At 44.9% G+C, this 12,500-nt stretch overlaps 2 protein-coding genes across 4 annotated transcripts in view; both read right to left on the bottom strand.

Annotated features, from left to right (window-relative positions):
- Positions 1–12,500, bottom strand: part of LOC143707733 (MAM domain-containing glycosylphosphatidylinositol anchor protein 2) — a 288,467-nt gene that overhangs the window by 267,937 nt on the left and 8,030 nt on the right. The window lies entirely within an intron of this gene.
- LOC143707170 (uncharacterized) overlaps positions 1–12,500 on the bottom strand; it is a 15,834-nt gene that overhangs the window by 991 nt on the left and 2,343 nt on the right. The gene's annotated exons all lie outside the window — the stretch shown is intronic.

Raw genomic sequence — 12,500 nt, 5'->3', positions numbered from 1 at the left:
ACATAAACACACGAAACGCTCTGGCTCTCTCAGGTCACACTCACGTCACTTCTGTTTCAGCGACTGACACTCTCTCTGTGAGCAGTGTGTGGCGGATGCGGTCGCCATGACGACAGACATCACTCATGGGATGGATGTGTGGGCTGAAGCGACACACACAGAGATCAGCATGACACACCGAACCAGCTCTCAGAACACAATGCAACGCGTTATCATAATAATGAAAGTTTACTGATATGTGATTGTGAATTTTATTTTAATTTATTTAATTTATTTAATTTATTTAATTTATTTAATTTATTTAATTTATTGTATTTATTGTATTTAGTGTATTTATTTTATTTTATTTTATTTTATTTTATTTTTAATTTTTTTTTATATTATGTATTTTTATTTTATTTTATTTTATGTCTTTTTTAATTTTATTTAATTATGCATTTTAATTTATTTTATTTTATTCCATTTCATTGCATTTTACTTTATTTTATTTTATCTCATCTATTTTTTATGCTGATAAATGCTGATTTTTATATGATTTCTAGCATGTACGATGGTCAATATAATGCTGATATAAATGTTGCAAATAGTGTTAACAAAATTGCTTATTTCACTCATTATTTATTCAATACATACATAATTTTCATTTATATGTCGGGGGGATTTTTCTTTCAGTGACATTTATTGGCCAGTTCTACAATTACATCATTAACTATGGTGTGTGAATAAAGTGTAATTTATTCCTGTGATCAAAGCTGAATTTTCAGCATCATTACTCCAGTCTTCAGTGTCACATGATCCTTCAGAAATCACTATAATATGATGATTTGATGCTCAAGAAACATTTATGATTATTATCAATGTCTTTTGTAACATTATAAATGTCTTTACTGTCACTTTTAATCAGGAATCAGTAACAAGTTTGGAAGTTATGATCAGTGTGGAAAAGAGTCATATTTTTGTGAAAACTGAGATACACTACCATTCAAAAATTTGGGGTGAATAAAATTAATACTTTTATTCATCAAGGACGCATTAAATTGATTCAAAGGTGACAATAAAGACATTAATAATGTTACGAAAGATCACATTTTAAATGAACGCTGTTCTTTTGAACTTTCTATTCATCAAATAATCCTGAAATAAATTATAGTGATTTCTGAAGGATCATGTGACACTGAAGACTGGAGTAATGATGCTGAAAATTCAGCTTTGATCACAGGAATAAATTACACTTTACTATATATTCACATAGAAAACAGATGATTTACATTGAAATAATTGCTCAATTTTTACTGTATTTTTGAACAAATAACAGCAGAAGAGACACTTTAAAAAACATTAAAACATCGTAACTTCCCATTTTTGGCCCGGTTATGGTAACATAACTGCAGTAACAGTGATATCTGTCTGAAACTATAGTCATGTTCAGTATTTTTAGTCACGTATGAACAGATCATGCTTTGATAATCACAGTGTGTTTTCTCAGTAACTCTACTCTACTTCTATTGATCTACAGCAGGTTCAGTGAAGCTGGAGAAAGAAAATATTGACAGGTCTTTTCTGACCGCAGAACTGCACAGTTTACAAACAATAAAAGACTTAAAAGGGAGGAGAAAGGTCAAAGGTCGCCTGTCCAATAAAACACTGATTAATTTGTCACTAAAAGTAAAATCTATAGTGTGACAAAGTAATCCTCAAAATACATCAACTAAACCACATAAGATAAAAGATAATACAACCCAGACGATATTTATATGCTTTTATCGACACAAAATGTTACTATATTATCGGCCATAAACTAATCAGATAAATGCTACAACAAGGCATGGAGATATTAAGATATTAAAAACACTAATAATATCACAGTTCCCTTTCGAGGGAACTCGCGATGCGTCAACGACGCCATGGGAACGCTCCCAGCGTGAATGCGTCTGAAGCATCTAAGTCAACTAGTCCAATGGAAAGAATGAGCGTCACGGGCGGGTGACGTCATGACCAGGATATGATAAAAGAGCATCCGGTGCAAACCGGCATTAGCTTCTGTTGCCTCAGCAAGCGATCTGTGTCAAACTGTCTGTTATATTTACTGTTGTCTGTCTGATATATATATTTATGGAAACTAAACAATTGCACAAACTCTGTGTTCTCCCTGCTCGCGCTATTTAACGAGTAGGGACACACACGAGCTTTGTGTGATGTGTTTGGGAGTAGAGCATGCGGTATCAGCCTCCGAGGGGGCTGATTGCCAACATTGTGAGAAGCTTTCGCTTCGCATGCTCCGCTCCCGCCTGTCACTTTTCGAGGAAAGTGGCCGGGCTCGCAATTCTCAGGGTGACAGGTCCCGCGTCTGCCGAGGCAGCGCGGAGAATGCATTCCTGTGGATCGCGAATAGGATCTCTTTACGGGGTTGGAGACGGGTCCGCGGATCTTATTTCCTCCCTTTCCACGAGGGATCCAGTGCTCTCTCGCCGGTCTCGGAAGCCCGCGCTGCGGTCTCTTCCGCCCGGGGAGAGAGAGAAATCAATGCTTCAGTGCTCTACCTCCGAGGAGGTAGATGTGCTGGGCATTGAAAGTGACACAATCATGGGGGAAGTGAATTTGCCATCTCTTTCCCCAGCGTATGAGAAATATATATAGCCTATATATATATATATGATAGTTTATATATTATATATAAAATAAAGTGAATATATATAAAAAATATATATAAAAAATAATAAGCTGGTGGAAGTGTTTACTAAGGCTGTAGATAAATTAAATATTTATGACCAGCAGAAATAAGGGGGCACTCGTCCTAAAAATAAAATAAATTAAACGAGTTTCCTTCCCTCTATTTTTCCACCTCCATCACGGGGCCTTCCATTTTTCCCGATCTGCACAGCGAGCTGTCTAGATCATGGAAAAAGCCTTACTCCTCTTGTCTTTTAGCCCCCACATTCATGTATATTCAGATATTTGGGGGTTAAGAGGGTATGGCTATGGGGCAATACCCCGGGTAGAACAGACGCTTGCGAGCTATCTGTCTCCCGGTTCAGTATCGTACCTGAAGGCGTCGGCTTCTCTCACTAAACCATTAAAGAAAACTATTTTTTAATCTAGTGGGAAAAGCATATATGGCAGTGGGTCTAGCATGGGCCTGCTTGCACACCATAGCAGTGCTACAAGCATATCAGGCTGACCTGCTGCGGTATTTGGACAGAAGTGAGGGAGTTTGGCCCGATGGGGTTTGAGAACTCCGTCGGGCCACAGATTTATCTCTCAGGGATGGCAGCCCTTGTGGTCACTGAGAGACACCTCTGGCTCAATTTGATGGGAATCATAGAGAAAGATACAAGATAATCTCTCCCTCGCTATGTCCAACCCCCTGGGGCTGCTGGGCGTGAGCAGCTCCAGCCGTCTAGTTTCTCATACACAACACAGCAGCCAAAGCCTTCAAAGCAGAAGCCGGATCCGAGGACCGTTCTTCACGCTGAGAAGGCTGCGGCTCAAAAGAAAAGGTCTGGCGCCACCGGCGTCAGACCGGTGAGGGCAGCCCCAACCGGGGTGGAATGGTGTACACCTCATTATACGGTGCCCTTTCCATCTCGGTGCCCTCAGGGGACCGTTCTGCCAACCCCGCCACCCTTGGTGCTTCGGGGCGCAGCGGTCTCCAGCGAGCTTCTGGCGCAGCGTCAACTCGACATTGCGTCGGAATGCGCCCTCTGAGGGGGGTTCGAAAACAGTCAGTTCGGGTGGTTCCTGCCAGTATGCTTCAGGTCCCCGAACTGGCTGTCTTTATTACACCAGAGGCCAGCCTCGAGGGGCTGGTTCCCTTGGTAGATTTTCTGGCAGCGCGGAAGCTACTGCCAAATATATCTCTATGGGTCCTGCAGTTAGTAGTAAGAGGCAGATTTGGTTCTCGTCCTCCAGGCTACAACGGGGTGTTGCTCACGTTAGTGCATTCCGAGCAGGCTCTGGTAATGGAGCAAGAGGTAAAGGCCCTGTTAGCAAAGAAAGCTATAGAGCAGGTGTACTCACCCGACATTGCGTCGGGTCTTTACAGTCGTTATCTCATTGTTCCAAAAAAGGATGGAGAGCTGCGTCACATACTAGATCTTCGTCTGTTGGAGTGTTTGGTGCTGGAACTCAAGTCCAAAATGCTGACACTCAAGCAGATCGTGACTCAAATCAGATCCGAGGACTGGTTTGTCACGATAGATCTAAAAGACGCATACTTCCATATCTCCATCCTCCCTCAGCACAGGAGGTTCCTGAGGTTTTCTTTGGGGCAAAGAACACCAGTATCAGGCACTTCCTTTCGGTCTAGCTCTATCACCCCGCACATTCACGAAGCGTGTAGACGCAGCTCTGGCCCCGCCAGGCTGCAGTGCATATGCATTCTGAATTGCATAGATGACTGGCTGATTCTAGCGGAATCAGAACAGTTAGCGGTTCGGCACCGAGGTGTCGTTCTCGCTCCTATGCAGATGTTGGGGTTGAGGCTCAATGCCAAGAAGAGTGTGCTTTCTCCAGTACAGAGAACCACTTTCCTTGGTGTGGTATGGGATTCAGTGACGATGCGGGCCACTCTGTCGCCCGTTCGTGTAGCTGCTATCCTAACAGCCACAAAAGAGCTGAGGCTAGGCCAGTCACGCACTGTAAAACAGTTAGAGAGACTGTTGGGTCTTGTGACAGCAGCGTCCAACGGGATAACTTTTGGCCTGCTGTACATGAGACCTTTACAGTGGTGGCTCAGGACCAGAGGGTTCTCCCCGAGGGGAAACCCACTTCGTATGATCAAGATCACGCGGCGGTGTCTCCGCACCTTGGTTATATGGAGGAAACACTGGTTCTTAACCCAGGGTCCGGTGTTGGGAGCTCTTTGCCATCGAGTTGTGATCTCGACAGATGCTTCCCTCACCGGCTGGGGAGCGGTATTGGAAGGCCGCTCAGCTCAGGGCTTGTGGAGGAGTCATCATCTCTCTTGGCACATGAATTGCCTAGAGATGATGGTCGTCTTCAATGCGTTGAGACATCTCCTCCCAGACCTGAGGGGCCATCATGTGTTGTTCTGGAACAGTGACTGTTAGGCCTCAGGGCAGCAGCGTCCAATGTGATACCCTTTGACCTGCTGTACGTGAGACCTTTACAGAGGTGGCTCAGGACCAGAGGGTTCTCCCTGAGGGGAAACCCACTCCTTACGATCAAGATCACACGGCAGTATCCCCGCGCCTTGGTTATATGGAGGAAACTCTGGTTCTTGACCCACAGACAACACGTTGGTGGCCTCTTATTTTGGTCCCTCAAGAAATTACGCTGTCTGAGGGCAGTGTATATTCCGGGGGGGGCCAGAATATTGGAGCAGACACCCTGTCGAGGCAGGGGCTGAGGCCAGGGGACTCCACCCCGAGGCGGTGGAGCAAATATGGGAGTTTTACGGCCAGGCAGAAGTGGATTTGTTCTCGTCTCAGCATACGACGCACTGTCCACTCTGGTTATCCCTCACTCAACCAGTCCCCTCGGGGCTGGATGCTATGGTGCAGACGTGGCCGAGGCTACGTCTGTACGCATTTCCCTCCGTTGCTCTGCTCCCAGGAGTTCTGGAGTGAATCCGCCAGGATGGAATAAGCCTATTTAGTAGCACCACCCTGGCCGAGCTGAATTTGGTTTGCGGACCTAATTTTTCTCCTCGACGGACCTCCCTTGGAGGTCCCGATCAGGAGAGACCTTCTGTCTCAGGCAGGGGATGCAATATTGCACCCCCGGCAGGGGATTTGGGAACTGTGGGTTTGGCCTCTGAGGGGGCCCAACTCATAGAGAGTGGTCTCTCAACCGAGGTTGTTTAGACCATTCTAAGCTCCAGAGCTCCCGCTACGAGGAAACTATATTCACTATTTCGAGAGTTTTTCACTTCTTGGTGTTACCAGCGTCAGTGGGATCCGGTTAACTGTTCAGTAAACACAGTATTCGAGTTTCTGCAAGAACGCTTTGTATCAGGTCTATGTCCTTCCACGCTTAAGGTATAATATGTGTGGCGGCCATTGCGGCTTTCCACGCCCTGGTGGGTAGTACATTTTTGGGTCGAGACCCCCTGATCACTCGTTTCCTTCGTGGCACTTTGAGGCATGCAACTTGCACTAAGGTGCTGGCTTGGGACCTTGCAATAGTTCTAGAAGGCCTATCTGGGGCTCCCTTCGAGCCCTTAGATTTGGTCTCAGAGAAGTTCCTTTCTTTTAAGACTATTTTCTGCTAGCTATTTCGTCCCTATAAGAGTCAGACCTTCAGGCCCTTTCGGTCCCCACCTGCCTTGAGTGCACCGGGATGGCCAAGGCAATCTTACCCGAAACATGGATATGTTCCAAAGGTGCCTACCATTATTCCGAGGCCTATTGTGCTGCAGGTTTCTGTCCTCCCCCATTTTTCGGACCAGGAAAAGCTGAACCTCTTGTGCCAGTGCGAGCACTGGACACTTATGTTCATCGGACTTCTCTGTCGAGAAAATCCAACCTATTGAGCATATAGATAGTCGAGACTATTCTTCTTGCTTGTGAGTCTTCTGGCCAACCATTTGGTGGTCAGGGCTCATTCCACTAGGAGTATGGCTTCTAAGCGTATTATCTGGAGTTCTCTCCAAAACGTTTGTGATGCGGCGGGCTGGTCCTCACCGCTCACATTCATGAGGTTTTACAGCTTGGACCTGGATGCTGCCCCAGGATCCCAGGTGCTTGGTGCAGTGTGACAACAGGCTGACACTCAGGCATTTGAAAGTCTGGCGTTTTGGGTATTCTCGTTCCCAAAGCGTCGTTGACGCATCGCGAGTTCCCTCGAAAGGGAACGTCTCAGGTTACGACTGTAACCATAGTTCCCTGAGAAAGGGAACGAGACGATGCGTCACCCTGCCATACTTCCTGCATCCCTGTGATCGGCTTGCTTCGGCAATTTTTGAAGCTAATGCCGGTTTGCACCGGATGCTCTTTTATCACTTCCTGGTCATGACGTCACCCGCCCGTGACATTCATTCCTTCCATTGGACTAGTTGACATAGATGCTTCAGACGCATTCACGCTGGGAGCGTTCCCAAAGCGTCGTTGACGCATCGTCTCGTTCCCTTTCTCAGGGAACTATGGTTACAGTCGTAACCTGAGACGTTTTCTGTAAAGCTGTTTTGTGAAAATAACAAATGTTAATTGTGTGGAACACGGTGTGTTTTGAGCTGTGAATTATTGCCTGCTGAGAGCGAGAAACTCGAATGAAAGAGAATGTTGTTACATTTTCCCATTCAGTCTTATTAATAATTTTCATATCGTCAGGCCTTTGCTCATAATGTTAAATTATTGTTAAATAACTGTGTTGGTTTGACACTGATGATGTCCAATGTAAAACGAGTTGGGAAGCAAAGTGAACTTTTTATAATAAATAATTCCAAAATATGATTATATTATTTAATATAAATAAATCATAAATAATTAAATATACTCCTATTAAAACACAAAAATATTAATAATTACTAGCTATTATTGACTACAATTTGATCAATATTTTATATATCTTACACTGTATAAAAGTCTGGAATCACTAGGATTATTTGAAAAAGTCTCTTCTGCTCACCAAGGCTGCTATAATTAGATGAAAAATTACAGTAAAAAGTGTGAAATATTATTGCAATGTCAATCATCTGTTATCTATGTGAATATACAGTAAACTATAATTTATTCCTGTGATCAAAGCTGAATTTTCTGCATCAGAACACACGGTTCTGTCTCTCGTTACTGTATGAACACACGGTTCTGACTCTCGTTACTGTATGAACACACGGTTCTGACTCTCGTCACTGTATAAACACACGGTTCTGACTCTCGTTACTGTATGAACACACGGTTCTGACTCTCGTTACTGTATGAACACACGGTTCTGTCTCTCGTCACTGTATGAACACACGGTTCTGTCTCTCGTCACTGTATGAACACACGGTTCTGACTCTCGTTACTGTATGAACACACGGTTCTGACTCTCATTACTGTATGAACACACGGTTCGGACTCTCGTTACTGTATGAACACACGGTTCTGACTCTCGTCACTGTATAAACACACGGTTCTGACTCTCATCACTGTATGAACAAACGGTTCTGACTCTCGTTACTGTATGAACACACGGTTCTGACTCTCGTCACTGTATGAACACACGGTTCTGTCTCTCGTCACTGTATGAACACACGGTTCTGACTCTCGTCACTGTATAAACACACGGTTCTGACTCTCATCACTGTATGAACAAACGGTTCTGACTCTCGTTACTGTATGAACACACGGTTCTGTCTCTCGTCACTGTATGAACACACGGTTCTGACTCTCGTTACTGTATGAACACACGGTTCTGTCTCTCGTCACTGTATGAACACACGGTTCTGACTCTCGTTACTGTATGAACACACGGTTCTGACTCTCATTACTGTATGAACACACGGTTCGGACTCTCGTTACTGTATGAACACACGGTTCTGACTCTCGTCACTGTATAAACACACGGTTCTGACTCTCATCACTGTATGAACAAACGGTTCTGACTCTCGTTACTGTATGAACACACGGTTCTGACTCTCGTCACTGTATGAACACACGGTTCTGTCTCTCGTCACTGTATGAACACACGGTTCTGACTCTCGTCACTGTATAAACACACGGTTCTGACTCTCATCACTGTATGAACAAACGGTTCTGACTCTCGTTACTGTATGAACACACGGTTCTGTCTCTCGTCACTGTATGAACACACGGTTCTGTCTCTCGTCACTGTATGAACACTCGGTTCTGACTCTCGTCACTGTATGAACACACGGTTCTGACTCTCGTTACTGTATGAACACACGGTTCTGACTCTCGTTACTGTATAAACACACGGTTCTGACTCTCGTCACTGTATGAACACACGGTTCTGACTCTCGTTACTGTATGAACACACGGTTCTGACTCTCGTCACTGTATAAACACACGGTTCTGACTCTCATCACTGTATGAACAAACGGTTCTGACTCTCGTTACTGTATGAACACACGGTTCTGACTCTCGTCACTGTATAAACACACGGTTCTGACTCTCATCACTGTATGAACAAACGGTTCTGACTCTCGTTACTGTATAAACACACGGTTCTGACTCTCATCACTGTATGAACACACGGTTCTGACTCTCGTCACTGTATAAACACACGGTTCTGACTCTCGTTACTGTATGAACACACGGTTCTGACTCTCATTACTGTATGAACACACGGTTCTGACTCTCGTCACTGTATAAACACACGGTTCGGACTCTCGTTACTGTATGAACACACGGTTCTGACTCTCGTCACTGTATAAACACACGGTTCTGACTCTCATCACTGTATGAACAAACGGTTCTGACTCTCGTTACTGTATAAACACACGGTTCTGACTCTCATCACTGTATGAACACACGGTTCTGACTCTCGTCACTGTATGAACACACGGTTCTGACTCTCGTTACTGTATGAACACACGGTTCTGACTCTCGTCACTGTATAAACACACGGTTCTGACTCTCATTACTGTATGAACACACGGTTCTGACTCTCGTTACTGTATGAACACACGGTTCGGACTCTCATCACTGTATGAACACACGGTTCTGACTCTCATTACTGTATGAACACACGGTTCTGACTCTCGTCACTGTATGAACACACGGTTCTGACTCTCGTCACTGTATAAACACACGGTTCTGACTCTCATTACTGTATGTACACACGGTTCTGACTCTCGTCACTGTATGAACACACGGTTCTGACTCTCGTTACTGTATGTACACACGGTTCTGACTCTCGTCACTGTATGAACACACGGTTCTGACTCTCATTACTGTATGAACACACGGTTCTGACTCTCGTCACTGTATGAACACACGGTTCTGACTCTCGTCACTGTATGAACACACGGTTCTGACTCTCGTTACTGTATGAACACACGGTTCTGACTCTCGTTACTGTATGAACACACGGTTCTGACTCTCGTTACTGTATGAACACACGGTTCGGACTCTCATCACTGTATGAACACACGGTTATGACTCTCGTCACTGTATGAACACACGGTTCGGACTCTCGTTACTGTATGAACACACGGTTCGGACTCTCATCACTGTATGAACACACGGTTCTGACTCTCGTTACTGTATGAACACACGGTTCTGTCTCTCATTACTGTATGTACACACGGTTCTGACTCTCGTCACTGTATGAACACACGTTTCTGACTCTCATTACTGTATGAACACACGGTTCTGACTCTCGTTACTGTATGAACACACGGTTCGGACTCTCGTCACTGTATGAACACACGGTTCTGACTCTCGTTACTGTATGAACACACGGTTCGGACTCTCGTCACTGTATGAACACACGGTTCTGACTCTCGTTACTGTATAAACACACGGTTCTGACTCTCGTTACTGTATGGACACACGGTTCTGACTCTCGTTACTGTATGAACACACGGTTCTGACTCTCGTCACTGTATGAACACACGGTTCTGACTCTCGTTACTGTATGAACACACGGTTCGGACTCTCATCACTGTATGAACACACGGTTCTGACTCTCGTTACTGTATGAACACACGGTTCGGACTCTCATCACTGTATGAACACACGGTTCTGACTCTCGTTACTGTATGAACACACGGTTCGGACTCTCATCACTGTATGAACACACGGTTCTGACTCTCGTTACTGTATGAACACACGGTTCTGACTCTCGTCACTGTATGAACACACGGTTCTGTCTCTCGTTACTGTACGAACACACGGTTCTGACTCTCGTTACTGTACGAACACACGGTTCTGACTCTCGTTACTGTATGAACACACGGTTCTGACTCTCGTCACTGTATGAACACACGGTTCTGACTCTCGTTACTGTACGAACACACGGTTCTGACTCTCATCACTGTATGAACACACGGTTCTGACTCTCGTCACTGTATGAACACACGGTTCTGACTCTCATCACTGTATGAACACACGGTTCTGACTCTCGTTACTGTATGAACACACGGTTCGGACTCTCGTCACTGTATGAACACACGGTTCGGACTCTCATCACTGTATGAACACACGGTTCTGACTCTCATTACTGTATGAACACACGGTTCTGACTCTCGTCACTGTATGAACACACGGTTCTGACTCTCGTTACTGTACGAACACACGGTTCTGACTCTCGTTACTGTATGAACACACGGTTCGGACTCTCATCACTGTATGATCACACGGTTCGGACTCTCGTCACTGTATGAACACACGGTTCGGACTCTCATCACTGTATGAACACACGGTTCGGACTCTCATCACTGTATGAACACACGGTTCTGACTCTCATCACTGTATGAACACACGGTTCTGACTCTCGTTACTGTATGAACACACGGTTCTGACTCTCGTCACTGTATGAACACACGGTTCTGACTCTCGTTACTGTATGAACACACGGTTCTGACTCTCGTCACTGTATGAACACACGGTTCTGACTCTCGTCACTGTATGAACACACGGTTCTGACTCTCGTCACTGTATAAACACACGGTTCTGACTCTTGTTACTGTATGAACACACGGTTCTGACTCTCATCACTGTATGAACACACGGTTCGGACTCTCGTCACTGTATGAACACACGGTTCGGACTCTCGTCACTGTATAAACACACGGTTCTGACTCTCATTACTATATGAACACACGGTTCTGACTCTCGTTACTGTATGAACACACGGTTCTGACTCTCGCCACTGTATGAACACACGGTTCTGACTCTCGTTACTGTATGAACACACGGTTCTGACTCTCGTTACTGTATGAACACACGGTTCTGACTCTCATCACTGTATGAACACACGGTTCGGACTCTCGCCACTGTATGAACACACGGTTCTGACTCTCGTTACTGTATGAACACACGGTTCTGACTCTCATCACTGTATGAACACACGGTTCGGACTCTCGTCACTGTATGAACACACGGTTCGGACTCTCGTCACTGTATAAACACACGGTTCTGACTCTCATTACTGTATGAACACACGGTTCTGACTCTCGTTACTGTATGAACAAACGGTTCTGACTCTCGCCACTGTATGAACACACGGTTCTGACTCTCGTCACTGTATAAACACACGGTTCTGACTCTCGTCACTGTATGAACACACGGTTCTGACTCATGTCACTGTATGAACACTCGGTTCTGACTCTCGTCACTGTATGAACACACGGTTCTGTCTCTCGTTACTGTACGAACACACGGTTCTGACTCTCGTCACTTTATAAACACAGGGTTCTGACTCTCGTTACTGTATGAACACACGGTTCTGAATCTCGTTACTGTATGAACACACGGTTCTGACTCTCTTCACTGTATGAACACACGGTTCTGACTCTCGTCACTGTATGAACACACGGTTCTGTCTCTCGTTACTGTATGAACACACGGTTCTGACTCTCATTACTGTATGAA

The sequence above is a fragment of the Siphateles boraxobius genome, unplaced genomic scaffold (genome assembly GCF_051911475.1).
Source record: "Siphateles boraxobius isolate OS27281-9 unplaced genomic scaffold, OSU_SipBor_1 115, whole genome shotgun sequence".
Classification (NCBI taxonomy): domain Eukaryota; kingdom Metazoa; phylum Chordata; class Actinopteri; order Cypriniformes; family Leuciscidae; genus Siphateles; species Siphateles boraxobius.
This window is presented reverse-complemented; position numbering and strand designations above follow the sequence as displayed.